The sequence below is a fragment of the Tachyglossus aculeatus genome, chromosome 1, assembly GCF_015852505.1.
Source record: "Tachyglossus aculeatus isolate mTacAcu1 chromosome 1, mTacAcu1.pri, whole genome shotgun sequence".
Lineage (NCBI taxonomy): Eukaryota > Metazoa > Chordata > Mammalia > Monotremata > Tachyglossidae > Tachyglossus > Tachyglossus aculeatus.
The window spans coordinates 55,125,787-55,139,827 of NC_052066.1; positions in this window are offsets into that span (position 1 = coordinate 55,125,787).

Below are 14,041 nucleotides of genomic sequence, written 5' to 3' on the forward strand. Positions count from 1 at the left end.
CCAGAAACCAAACTAAATAAAAGCATTTGGCAATCTCTCCACGTCTCACTTGTACTCTGAAAGGTAGATAGTTCAGTTGCTACCAATTCTAACAACTCCAAGGTTCAGTCTAACAGACACTGACTCATAAATCCAAACAGGTTCTAGCTGGCATATCATCGTGGCAATTGAAAAATCAGTTTAGTACTTCCCAGTCAGCCAATAGTATTTATTGAACACTTACTGTGTGCAGAGCACTATACTAAGTGCTTAGGAGAAGACAACAATATAACAGACACATTCCCTGCCCACAACAGGACACTGATGTCATTTGTCTCAGGCCAAAGTAAAAGACGGAATAAAAGGCTGAATTTGCTCAGTGGTGGTTTAAAAGTATACCTACTGCATTAGGCAAACATTGGTGGCTAGCTTCAGGGAGACCATGAAGACAGAAGACTATCAATTCAGGGAGGGAGAAGGCAAAAATCTAGTCAGCTATTTAATGAGTTCAATAGGATGTAGTAACTGCAGGCTTAGAGTATCACTCCTCTCAGCTTAAACCCTAGCCCTTACATTCCCACAAGAAAACTGTTCCATCCGTGGACGCCAGGCTCGCAAGTTACAAAGTGAAAGTAATTTTCTAAGCCTCAAAACCAGTTAAGTCATAGACCCTCTTGACTGTGGGGATTACAAAAGCATGTAGTCTGTAAAATTCCTTGCCAAATTCTCCTAATAAACACATTGGAAAGGATAAAAAAAAGCTCACTCCAAAACTGATGAAACATCTGACATGAAACTGAATTCAGTGAGTTCTATCAGTCCAGTTAGTTCAAGTGGGCTCCCATTTCCAATCAGGCAGGAGAGGATAAGCAATTCACTCAGCACTAAGGGCTTTCTGGAATAAAATCAGAATTGCTATTTTCAGAACCACTGTTTTAACACGTAGCAGCAATTCTCCTCTCATCCTTAAACAGACCTGAATGTCTCTTGAAGCTAAAGCCACCCTATCAGTAGGAGTTGAAATACTTGACTAATACAAAGTCATAGACATGTGCTTATTTGACAGCTGTAGGAAAAGTTACTTACCTGGGTGATCCTGTGCCCTCTCTTTGGTGGCCCCTACTGCTTCTGTCACCTCAAACGCTGGCATGGATAGCACAGAGTTTTCAGCATGACCAGGTCTAGCAAGATACACATCACAGCAACCCATGGCCTAGTGGAAAGAGCACGGGTCTGAAACTCAGAGAATGTGCGTTTTAATCCCAGCTCTGCCACTTGTCTGCTGTGTGACCTTGGACAAGCCACTTCACTTCTCTGTACCTCAGTTACCTCATCCATAAAATGGAGATTAAGACTGTGAGCCCCATATAGGGACTCTGTGGCTAAACCCGATTACCTTGGATCCACCCCAGAGCTAAGAACAGTGCTTGGCACATAGTAAGTGTTTAACAAATACCACAGTTATTATTATTAACCTTGTCCAGTATTGGAGTGCATGCAGTATGTATGTGTATGCATGTAAATACAAAACTAACACGAGGTCTGGGCTGTAGAATAGATTCTAAAAGCTGAATATTCTCCAAAGTCCATTGCCAGGGCCCTGCTCCACCATCCTCTTGCTACCTCTGATTTAGGGCTAAGTGACAGCAGCTGTGTTTGCTGACACAACTCCAGAAGACAGGTGGTTTGTTACTCTTAAACAGTCTAATTAAGGGAGTCATTTAAAAAGGCTCTGGCTTCAGGACAGCACCTGTTCTATTTTATGGGTAGGATGGAAAATTTCTAGGACCTTTTTGTTTGATTTAGGGACTGGGTCTAAATCACTATTGCCAACTCAGGGAGAAAATAAAATTAATGAGACTGGACTCTTCATTTTATTTTGAACTCCTATTACCTATAACTAAAGCAAACACTCCCTAGAGTGTCAGGAAATTATCTGTGACCTCCATCTGATGCAACTCAGTTTCTAGGTAATTAACCAGGGAGATAGAAAAAAAATTGGATCTTAGAGCTCCAGTGAAACACAGTCATATCACCCATTCAATCTAATTGTGGCATTTTGAAAGCTCTTAGCTTTCTGGTCTCTCATGGCCCTGGACATATTAGTACTAGTAACCCATAGTAGCTGGAGTTATCTTTTTTCTTCGTTAAATTAGAGAGCCCAGTAAGGGGTGTGCTAAGAATTGTAGGCTATCTCTATCACAATTGTAAGTATGCTTAAAAACTCTCTTTGAAGATGAAGGCAGAGCTTCAAAGTTAGAGGTAATTGTAGGGTGCAACGATCTCTGAATCTCCAGACTCTTCAGGAGAAAATCGCCTAGGTAGCCCTTTTCCAAAGCCTTACTTTACCTCATCTTTGTAGAGGAGCAAGGCTGTCTTAAATATGCCTTGAGAGGTCTAACATTGATGCTTATCCTCATAAAGTGAGGGGGGAAAAGATTTCATAAACCGTGGACTGTAAGGACAGGAGAAGAAGCAGGGTTCATGGGCAGGAAGTGATTATTCTTGGCTAGAGAATGTTACTACAAATTCTGTTTTACTTATACTCTCCTGAGTACTTAGTACAGTGCTCAGCACACAACAAGGGCTCAATAAATACTGTTGATCGATTGATTTTTGGTGCATAGCAGGTTACCCTTAGCTTTCCCCTGCTACTGATGGTAGTAATGAAGCAAATTTTAGGAACTATTCCCTTACATGGGAATTGGGGCACAGTCCTTCACTCAAAGAAAAAACTCAACTCTCTCTGTAGCGGAAGACGTACTACTTGACTGTCTATATTAAAACTAGTGCTTGTTCTCATCCTTAAATACCTAGAGTATAATTCTGTCCATCATTAAGTGGTCTCCAAATGTTTTAGCCAGCAGAGAGCCTAAATGGCTAGAAAACTTAGTTGCAAGCAGCGTGATCTGGCATGATCTTGGTTCTAATTCTGACTCTGCCATTTGCCTGCTACAGACCTTGGGCAAGTCACTTGCCTTTGGGACCTCAGTTTGCCCATCTGTAAAATGAGGATAGAATACCAATTCTCCCTCCTACTTAGGCTGTGAGCCCCAAGTGGGACAGCAACTCTGACCTGGTTATCGTGTATCTATCCTAGCAATTTATAAGGAAGCAGCATAGCTTAGTGGATAGAGCATGGACCTGGGATTTTTGGGTTCTTATCCCAGCTCTGCCACGTGTCTGCTGTGTGACCTTGGGCAAGTCACTTCACTTCTCTGTGCATCAGTTACCTCATTTGTAAAATGGGGATTAAGACTGTGAGCCCAATGTGGGGCAGTGACTGTAACAACCCCAATTTACTTGCATTCCCTGCCCCCCACCCCAACTTAGTAAAGTGCCTGACACATTGTAAGTGCTTAACACATAGTACAATCATTATTATTATAACATTTGGCACATAGTAACTGTTTAACAATTATCATCATCATCATCATCATATGTCTTTGACATTGTGGACCATCCCCTTCTCTTCAACACACTATCCAAGCTTGGCTTCACTGACACCATCTTATCCTGGTTCTCCTCTTATCTCTCTGGCCGTTCATTCTCAGTTTCCTTCATGGGCTCCTCCTCCCCCTCCCATCCCCTAACTGTAGGAGTTCCTCAAGGGTCAGTTCTTGGACCCCTTCTGTTCTCCATCTACGCTCAGCCCCTTGGTGAACTCAATTATTCCCAGACTTCAACCAAAATCTCTATGTGGATGATGCCCAAATCTTTATCTACTCTCCTGTTCTCTCTCCCTCCCTCCAAGCTCACATGTCCTCCAGCCTTCAGGACATCTCTACTTGGATGTCTTCCAGCCACCTCAGACACAACATGTCCAAGACAGAGCTCTTTACCTTCCCTCCCAAACCCTGTCCTCTCCCTGACCTTTCCATCAATGTGGATGGTACTACCATCCTTCCTGTCTGAAAGGCCTGCAACCTTGGTTTCATGCTTGACTCTGCTCTCTCATTCACCGTACATATCCAATCCATCACCAAAACCTGCCGGTCTCACCTTCACAACATCGGCAAGATCCACCCTTTCCTTTCCATCCAAACGGTTACCATGGTAGGACAATCACTTATCCTATCCCGACTGGATTTCTGCATCAGCCTCCTTTCTGACATCCCAACCTCCTGCCTCTCCCCACTTCAGTCCATATTTCACCCTACTTTCTAGATTATCTTTCTACAGAAATGTTCTAGGCATGTTACCTGCCTCCTCAAAAATCTCCAGTCGTTGCCAATCAACCTCCGTATCAAACAAAAACTCCTCACTATTGGCTTCAAACCTCTTCATCACCTTGCCCCTTCCTACTTCACCTCCCTTCTTTCCTACATTCCAGCCAGCACACTCTGCTCCTCTGGTGCTAACCTTCTCACTGTGCCTGATTCTCGCCTACCCTGCCGTCGACCCCTGGCCCACATCCTACCTCTGGCCTGGAAGACCCTCCCTCATCAAATCCACCAAATAATCACACTTCCCCCCTTCAAAGCTCTACTGAAGGCTCACCTCCTCCAAGAGGCCTTCCCAGACTAAGCCACCCTTTTCCTCAGCTCCCCCTCCCCTCCACATCACCCCAACTCACTCCCTTTGCTCTAATTCCCTCTCCCTGCCCCACAGCACTTGTGTATATACGTACATATCCATGATTCTATTTATTTATATTGATGCTTGTTTTCTTGTTTTGATGTCTGACTCCCCCCTTCTAGACTGTAAGGCTGGTGTGGGCAGGGATTGTCTCTCTTTATTGCTGAATTTTACTTTCCAAGTGCTTAGTACAGTGATCTGCATACAGAAAGTGCTCAATAAATATGACCAAATGAATTAATTAATGAATTATTATCGTTATTATTATTTTTATGTGGGACCTATGAGAGTGCCATGCCAGTCTTCTCTAGTGGTGGAAGTGAAGATTGAATTCAATGTTAATCGCATGTTCCTTTCCTAGAAGGTGAAATTAAGAACAAGGACAAAGCCACTAATCCCCACACTGTTAGGCACAAGAGGCTGAAGATAAAGTAATTAGATTTGCGTTTAAGGTTGCTGAAAATCTACAGCGATAAATTGAACTGCCTCTTCTATTTAAGTTTTCATCTTTTATGATACAAGTTGAATCACACACTGGGGATGGTGTATATTTAGAACACCTAATCATCTTCTGGAATTCACAAGGGATCTTTAGACTGATCCTCTGGCTGCTTTTTTTTATAAACATATCGATAATTTTCGTACAGTTTTGGGCCCAGTGTGAGACAAAGTTAAATTGTTATTCATTCATTCATTCATTCAATCGTATTTCTTGAGAACTTATTGTGTGCAGAGCACTGTACTAAGCACTTGGGATGTACAAGTCGACAACATATAGAGATGGTCCCTACCCAACAATGGGCTCACAGTCTAGGGTCTAGAAGAAGTTATCAGATTGACTGCATTCCAGGTCTATCCAATAGGGCCGGAAGAGGAGAACTTTTTGTTACCCAACTTTGTACAGCTGTTTTCATTGGTGAAATCAGAGAATTTTATCTTTAATCTATCTATAGAAATTTCTATAGTGAGATTATAAACCATAATGGGCAGTTGTTACCTTTGGATGTATCATACTCCAGTTGCTGCCAAGTCACTGGAGCATGTTTGGAATCAGGAGGACCTGGGTTCTAATCCAGCTCTGCAATCCGTCTGTTGTGTGACCTTGAGCAAGTCACCTTAACTTCTCCTCGTGTAGGCTACCTCATTTGTAAACTGGGAATGAAGGCCATGAGCCCCCATGGAGGACATGACCTGTTTCAAACCTGATTTTAACTTGTACCTGCCCCAGCACTTATTACAGTGTCTGCTGTCCACTTGTCAGCTGTGTGACCTTGGCAATCACTTCACTTCTCAGTGCCTCAGTTTCCTCTTCTGCAAAATGGGAATTCAGTACCTGTTTTCCCTCCTAATTACACTGTGAGCCTTATGTGGGACCTGATTATCTTGTATCTCCCCCGGCATTGCTTGATCCATAGTAAGAGTTGAACAAGTACCATTATTATCACTAGTCTTAAAATTTGAACTTGTTTGGAGAATCTTTGATGTTCTCCCCTGCAGTTCTAAATCTGAAAACTGTGATTTAGAGTGATCATAGAAATAAACAGTTGCCCCATCCACTCAGGCTACTAAAAATAGTACTTGGAAAGCACTCTAAAGCATCCGGTGGCTTAGTGGAAAGAGCACAGGCTTGGGAGTCAGAAGTCGTGGGTTCTAATCTCAGCTCTGCCACTTGTCAGCTGTGTGACTTTGGGCAAGTTACTTAGCTTCTCTGTGCCTCAGTTATCTTGTCTAGTGCTTAGAACAGTGATTGGCACATAGTAGGCACTTAACAAATGCCATCATTATTATTAAAATGGGGACAAAGACTGTGAACCCCAAGTGGGACAACCTGATTACCTTATGTCTACCCCAGTGCTTAGAACAGTGTTTGGCACATAGTAATCTCCTAACAAATACCATCATTATTATTATTATTATCCTGAAGAGCCTGAATAGGCAGCCCCAGTTCCACAGAGAACATTTGAATCTAGAAAAGCATTTTATGGGCTCTCAGGCAGCTCATAGGACTGCAGTAGCAAATGTACAGGCACCAAAATTATAGACATTACAACACACACACACACACACACACACACACACACACCCCACCCCATGAGCCCCATAATCCTCCAGAGAAAGCTCTACTGCAACCCCACAGTAGCAGGTCCCCAGGAGATGCTTGGCAGCTGGCTGGCTCCTCAAGATTGTCAGTCCGCTCAAGCTGAGTGCTTTAGATTTCAACTGTCTCCAAGGTGGAATTGGCAGCAGTCTGCCTGCTGAATGCAAGGGAAGGAGGCTGGAAGGAGGGCATGAACTTGGAGTATAGAGGAGGAGGACAGGGGATTATATTTGCATAGGTATGGCTGGCTTTCCCAATTTTATTTCCACAGCTGTTTTCTATATGTAAAAGATAAATAAAAGAAAAATCAGACTCTTGTGAGACCTGCCTGGTGGTCTGTAAAAACAGTTAAATAATAATAATTGTGGGTTTTTTTAATGGTATTTGTTAAGCGCTTACTATTTGTAAAGCACTGTTCTAAGTGCTGGGTTTGTTACGCACTTACTGTGTGCCAAGCACTGTACTAAGCACCAGAGTGGATACAAGCAAATCGGGCTGGACACAGTCCCTGTCCCACCTGGAGCTCGTAGTCTCCTTCCCCATTTGGCAGATGAGGTAACTGAGGCCCAGAGAAGTGAAGTGACTTACCTAAGTTCACACAGCAGACAAGTGGTGGAGGCGGGATTAGAACCTATGACCCATTATATAATGATTCCCAGGCCCATGCTCTATCCAGTAGGTCATGATGCCACTCTAATTATGTTAAAATTGCACATGTGGCAAGATGAGTAAGTGTTATTTCAGATTAGGGATGAACTTCTGATAGATGAGGTAGAGTGGAGGAGTCAGTCCAGGGCCTGTGGTGGACAGTGTCTTCACTGAAGACAGATCTCCAGTCTCAAAAGGCCTTGTAAGAGACTCACGGTGAGCCAGGAGAAAAATCACTTCTGAGCCTCACCATTTTGAACATATGATTTCAATTTAGGGGAAGAGCTCATAATAGAAGGTATGCATGTCATGGTAAGAAATTATGGTAATTCACATTGCACTCAGGATGCTATTTTTATTTCCTTTGACTTTCCAAAATACAAAAAAAAATGCTTTTATTATAAAGCTGGGAAGCTTGAAAGAAATGAGCAAAGAGGTTCATTCCAAAAGGCACAGGACTTATGAAATACAGTTTCTCCCATTTCAGAATGAGCCAGCAACTACTGTCAGTGTCATTTAGATGGAGGGGGATATTGCGATTTAAAAAGAAATAATTTAGGGGGAATTCCAGAGAGAACACAATTCAAAATCAGTAGGCTCAAGACAAGATGATCTTCTCATAAATCTCAGTTTAAGGAAGCAAAGAGGTGAATTTGTTTTCCAAACCTTAGTCTTCTGAACTCTGAATCCAGTTATTTTCTGATCTTCCTAAAGCAACATGCTGTCAAAAACACTAGTTCATTCATTCATTCAGTCAGTCATATTTATTGAGTGCTTACTGTGTGCAGAGCACTGTACTAAGCGCTTGGGAAGTACAAGTTGGCAACATATAGAGATGGTCCCTACCCAACAGTGGGCTCACAGTCTGGAAGGGAGAGACAGAGAACAAAACAAAACATATTAACAAAACAAAATAAATAGAATAAATATGTACAAAATGTACTAGTTGCATATCTCTTCAGCATGCTATTTTCTCACCTTTTTCACATATCTTGTGCTGTCTCCCTCTCTCTCTGTCACTCTTTCTCTCATATACATAATGTACATATGTAGTATATATAGCTAGGTATATAGTATAGCTCTATATATGTAGCATTCAGAGCCCCACTGCTGCTCAGCACAATACAGTTATAAATTAGAATTAGAATTAGAAGGTAGGCATTGCCAATAGCCAGGCTGAATTCTTCCAACTATAAAAGCTATTACTTCTTTTGAGCTTTTAGTAGATGAAAGCTCTCCACTCTTTGACAAAAGCTCTTTAATCTCACACACAACACACACAGGAACGCGCACACACACACACACACACACACACACAATCTTCTGCGTGGTATCGCTATTTTTACCTTAGAAACATAATCTCGGCTCCACCACTTGTCTACTATGTGACCTTAGGCAAGTCACTTAACTTCTCTGTTTTAGTTACCTCATCCATAAAATAGGGATTAAGACTGTGAGCCCCATGTGAGACAGAGACTGTGTCCAAACTGATTACCTTGTATCTACCTCAGTACTTAGTAAAGTGTCTGGCCCACAGTAAGCGCTTTACAAATGTCATTAAAAACAAAACAAAACAAAAAAGAATAAAACATAACTAGAAAGGGAAATTCACATTAAGGATATGAAAACTTTATTATTGTAAATGGATAGAGACAAGAAAGTTATATTTTGACCTTTTAAGGCACAAAATATATTGCCCCAAAGTCAGTCCATAGACACAGCTGGAAATCTGACCTCTTTTGCTCTTCCCCCCCTCCCAGCCCCACTTATGTACATATCTGTAATGTAATTTATTTATATTGATGTCTGTCTCCTCCACTCTAGACTGTGAGCTCTTTGTGGACAGGGAATGTCATTATTGTATTGCTTTGCACATAGTAAGAGCTTAATAAATGCCATCATTACTTGTATATATTTGTACAGACTTATTACTCTATTTTACTTCTACCTATTTACTATTCTATTTATTTGGTCCAAAAAATAAATATGTTTGTACATATTTATTACTCTATTTATTTATCTTACTTGTACATATCTATTCTATTTATGTTATTTTGTTAGTGTGTTTGGTTTTGTTCTCTGGTCTCCCCCTTCTAGACTGTGAGCCCGCTGTTGGGTAGGGACTGTCTCTATGTGTTGCCGACTTGTACTTCCCAAGCGCTTAGTACAGTGCTCTGCACACAGTAAGCGCTCAATAAATATGATTGATTGATTAATTGTTAATAATGTGCATAGAGCTATAATTCTATTTGTTCTGACGATTCTGACACCTGTCTACATGTTTTGTTCTGTTGCCTGTCTCCCCTTTCTAGACTGTGAGCCCGTTGTGGGGTAGGAACCATCTTTATGTTTTGCCGACATGTACTTCCCAAGCGCTTAGTACAGTGCTCTGCACACAGTAAGTGCTCAATAAATATGATTGAATGAATGAATGAAGGAATTGTGTTGTACTTTCCCAAGCACTTAGAACGCTGCCCTGCACACAATACGTGCTTAATAAATGATTGAATGATTGAATGATTGAATGAATGAATGAATGAATGAATGAATGAATGAATGAATGAATGAGCATTGGTTCACCTTACCAGCCAATCTGGCCATGGAGGCTAGCTCAAGGGAATCTGTTCTGTTATGAAGTGGCCTGGGGATTCCGCCTGCCCCTGGGGTTTCCCCAGCCTGTTGGACACTGAGTTGGCTGGAAAAATTCTGGGGCCAAGCTGGGAATTCTAGTCCACTGTTAGAGCAAAACTAGGGTAGCCCCAGGAATCCCAGATGAAACTACAACCAGCAGCCTACTCCGATTAAGTCTGACTGATCTATCAGCTCCCGGCTCATGGCAGTTTTCATTGTCCTTCAACATTCAAGAAGTATGCCTCAGCTGGTGAAATGCATCATTAGCAATGATTATGGTAGTACTTGTGAAGTGTTTACTATGTGCCAAGCACTACCTAAGCGCTAGAATAGGCACAATATAAGCAGATATGACACAGTCCCTGTCCCACGTAAGGCTCATAGTCTAAGGGAGAGGGACCACTGCTCTTTCATCTCCATTTTACAGATGAGAAATCTGAGACACAGAGAAGTTCAGTGACTTGCTCAGGGTCACACAGCAAACGATAGTGGAACTTGGATGTCAACCCAGGTCCTCTGACTCCCAGACTCGGGCTCTCTCCTCTGCTGCCAGAGGATGCACTTGTGTCTGGAAAGATCATTGCATGAATGACAATCCCAACCACAGTGTGTACTTCCAGGTTTATCCTCTGTAGCACTGTTAAGTTTGCTCTTTTGCAGTGCCCATTGCTGCTTTTGTTTCTTCCTGACGACAGCATGAGAACCACTATCTTGTCTTCATTTTACAAGTGAGGAATCTGAATCTCTGTGTCACAGTTTCCTTATTTGTAAAATAAAGACAAGATACTAGTTTTCCTTTCCTCTCAGACACAAACTGCTTGGTAGTAATAATAATAGTGATAATAACAATAGCACTTGTTAAGTGCTTGCTATGTGCTAAGCACTCTTCTATGCACTGGGGAGGATACAAGGTGATCAGGTTGTCCCACATATGGCTTACAGTCTTAATCCCCATTTTACAGATGAGGTATCTGAAGCACAGAGAAGCTAAGTGACTTGCCCAGGGTCACACAGCTGACAATTGACAGAGCCGGGATTTGGACCCATGACCTTTGACTCCCAAGCCCGTGCTCTTTCCACTGAGCCACGCTGCTTCTCGACTTTGATACAGTGACTTTGATCTGATTATCCAGTGCCTGCCCTGGGGCTTTAGCACATTACTTGTTTCTTCTAAATACTATATATTTAGCATATAGTAAACACTCAATAAATACCATATTATTATTTTCATCATCATCATTATTATTGTTATTATTTTTATCTTTAAATTTATTGAAACATCTGCTCTGTTCTTGATTTTCTGTTTGTGTTGAAAATTGTACACCAGGATATTATTATGTTGCTGTGACTGCCTACCAATGTCTCCAATCTCCAGGAACCAACACTGAGTCATTTTGGTAGTTTGGGGGCCTTTTGGCAATGGGCTGGTTGTGTGACCCATGTGAATTTGAAGCACATCATCCAGTATTCAATCCCACACTTAGTTCCTTATGTGCCCGCGGTGACCGGTATCTCTACAGAACCCCCTGAGAGCCTGATTATTTTATAATCAGTGAGATCCAGGCTCTAACAGGTGGGTACTCAACCCAAATACAGTCTTCTCAATCACTAATATGTGCTAAGACTCTAACACATGCAGAGTCCTGTGTTAAGCACTTAGTGGAATACAAAAAAAGATATAAGTACAATCTCTGATCTAAAGTAATTGAAAATCTAAAGGACAAGGCTGAGACAAACTTATTCATAGATTAGAGAAAAATCAGAGTGGAAAGATGGATAGGCGAGAATAAGTGCTGAAGTAATAAAGTAGGAAAATCAATACACCATATTGCACAATTGTATTCACTGCATAATTGCCCCGCCCTGATTTTTGAGGAGGAAAAATAATATTTTGGAGGAACTTCATAATTATAAGAGTGATAGCTGTGCCTGCTGGAGAAGAAAAATATTGAGAAGGAGGAGCAGGAACAGAAGAAGAAGGAGATGGGAGAAGAGAAAAAGAGAAGGGTAGGAATGTAGCAATGTGTCCGGAAGGGACGTTTCTTCATTGAGAAGGGAGAGCACCAGAGTGAGAGAAGGGTGAGGATCCAACAACATAGCAGGGAGAGAGAGTTAGTTCATTTAGTTCCAATTATAGATAGCACTTAGGGGAGAACAGAATTCAGACACTTAATCTCAAGTGACCTATTACCATCGTCTTTCTTCTCCCCTCCTTTTTTCTTCTCCTCTTTTTTTTCTCCAGGAACCATTATTGTTCTAAATCTTATATGACTTGTATAATTTCTCGACCCATATTTTAATGCGCGAAAACTGTGCAGAAAGGTGGGGCAGTTACATAAGGAAATACAACATATGGAAATGCATGTGTAATGCATAAGTATTGAGGTGGTAGTTGGGAATACGGGGCATGGGGAGAAAAAAAATCAATCTGTGAAAGCCCCCTTAAGGAGGTGGGATTCGGGGAAGGTTTTGAAGTGGGGATAAAAACTATAGCCTGGCACATTCAAAGAGGGAGGGAGTCTCAGGTAGGAGGAAAGGCATGAGCAAGTGATAGAAGGTGGAAGATTCAAGAACAAGGCCCATTGAGACCGTGAGATTTAGAGGAAAGGAAATTTATAGCTGAAGTGTAGTGGGAGAAGAGAATGGACAAATAAAAGGGAAAAGGTGGATAATAATAATGGCATATGTTAAGTGCTATGTAAGTGAAAGACACCCCCCCCCCTTCCTCCTCCCCTGAACCCCAACTTCTGTCAGGTCCCTCCCTGAGTAGAGGCATCGGGAAGGGGACCGTGGGGCCGGGCCATGTCGGGGGAAGGGGGTTCCAGCAACCTCTGGGGCAGAGATGGGTCGGTCCCAGCCGCTGGCTGACCTTGGGCAAGTCACTTCACTTCTCTGTGCCTCAGTTCCCACATCTGTAAAATGGGGATGAAGACTGTAAGCCCCACGTGGGACAACCTGATCACCTTGTATCCTCCCCAGTGCTTCGAACAGTGCTTTCCACATAGTAAGTGCTTTAACAAATGCCATTATTATTAGTATTACCAGGCACTGTTCTAAGCACAGGGGTAAATACAAGCCAATCAGGTTGGACACAGTCTCTGTCTTATGTGCGGCTCACAGTCTTATACCCCATTTTACAGATGAGAGAACAGAGTTCCAGAGAAGTTAAATGTCTTACCCAAGGTTACACAGCAGACAAGTGGCAGAGTCAGGATTAGAACCCAGGTCCTTCTGACTTCCAGGACCATGCTCTATCAATTAGGCCAGGCTGCCTCTCTAGAATGCCTTAAAGTCAATAGTCAGGAGTTTCTACTTGATGCAGAGAAACTAAGCATCTTCTTTTTTCATGAAAGTTCCCCTTAATGAAACCTTCCAAATGAGCTCTTTAACTTCCCAGGGAATAGGCTGTATAATGCCTCGGTCTGCCTTTACTTTGTTTCTTCTGCAAAAACACCATTGAGTAATTACATCGATTTAAACTCTTTGCTTACTAAATTCATGAAACGTTTTATCTGTTCCAATAGGGGAATTACCCAAATTCATAAGGCTAAAACTAAACTGCAGTTTAAAATTTCATACCATACTGAAATGGTATCATAATTATGGGCACAAGTATTCAGATGTTTACATTCTGGTGATCTTTGCAGCAGTATTCAAATGAGCAGTCAGCATGTATAATGACTATATTATACTTTCCCAAACAGTGCAGTGCTCTGCACATATTCAGTGCTCTGTAAAGATGATTGACAATTGATTAATTGATTACATGTCTTTCCAATGTGCAGAATGGGTTCATTTGTGTGGTTCTTTTAAAATTTCAATTTCTGTCATAAGAGTAAATCTCTTTCCCTCTTCCCACCCCACCTCTTCCCCCCACCCCAATTGAGGAGGAAATGTCCCAGGATTCTTAGAGCAAACGGGAAGCACATAAAGATCTAGCATTGGCAATTTTCCAGATGCATTTTAAATATGAATAAGTTTTAAGGAAACTCCAAGACTTCAGGATAGTTTTTGAAAAGTAGCAGACTGCTTAATGGCAATAATGACATTTGTAAACTGCTTTTTATTCATCCAGTGTTCTTTCAGTTAAACTGATTTTGAGTTAAT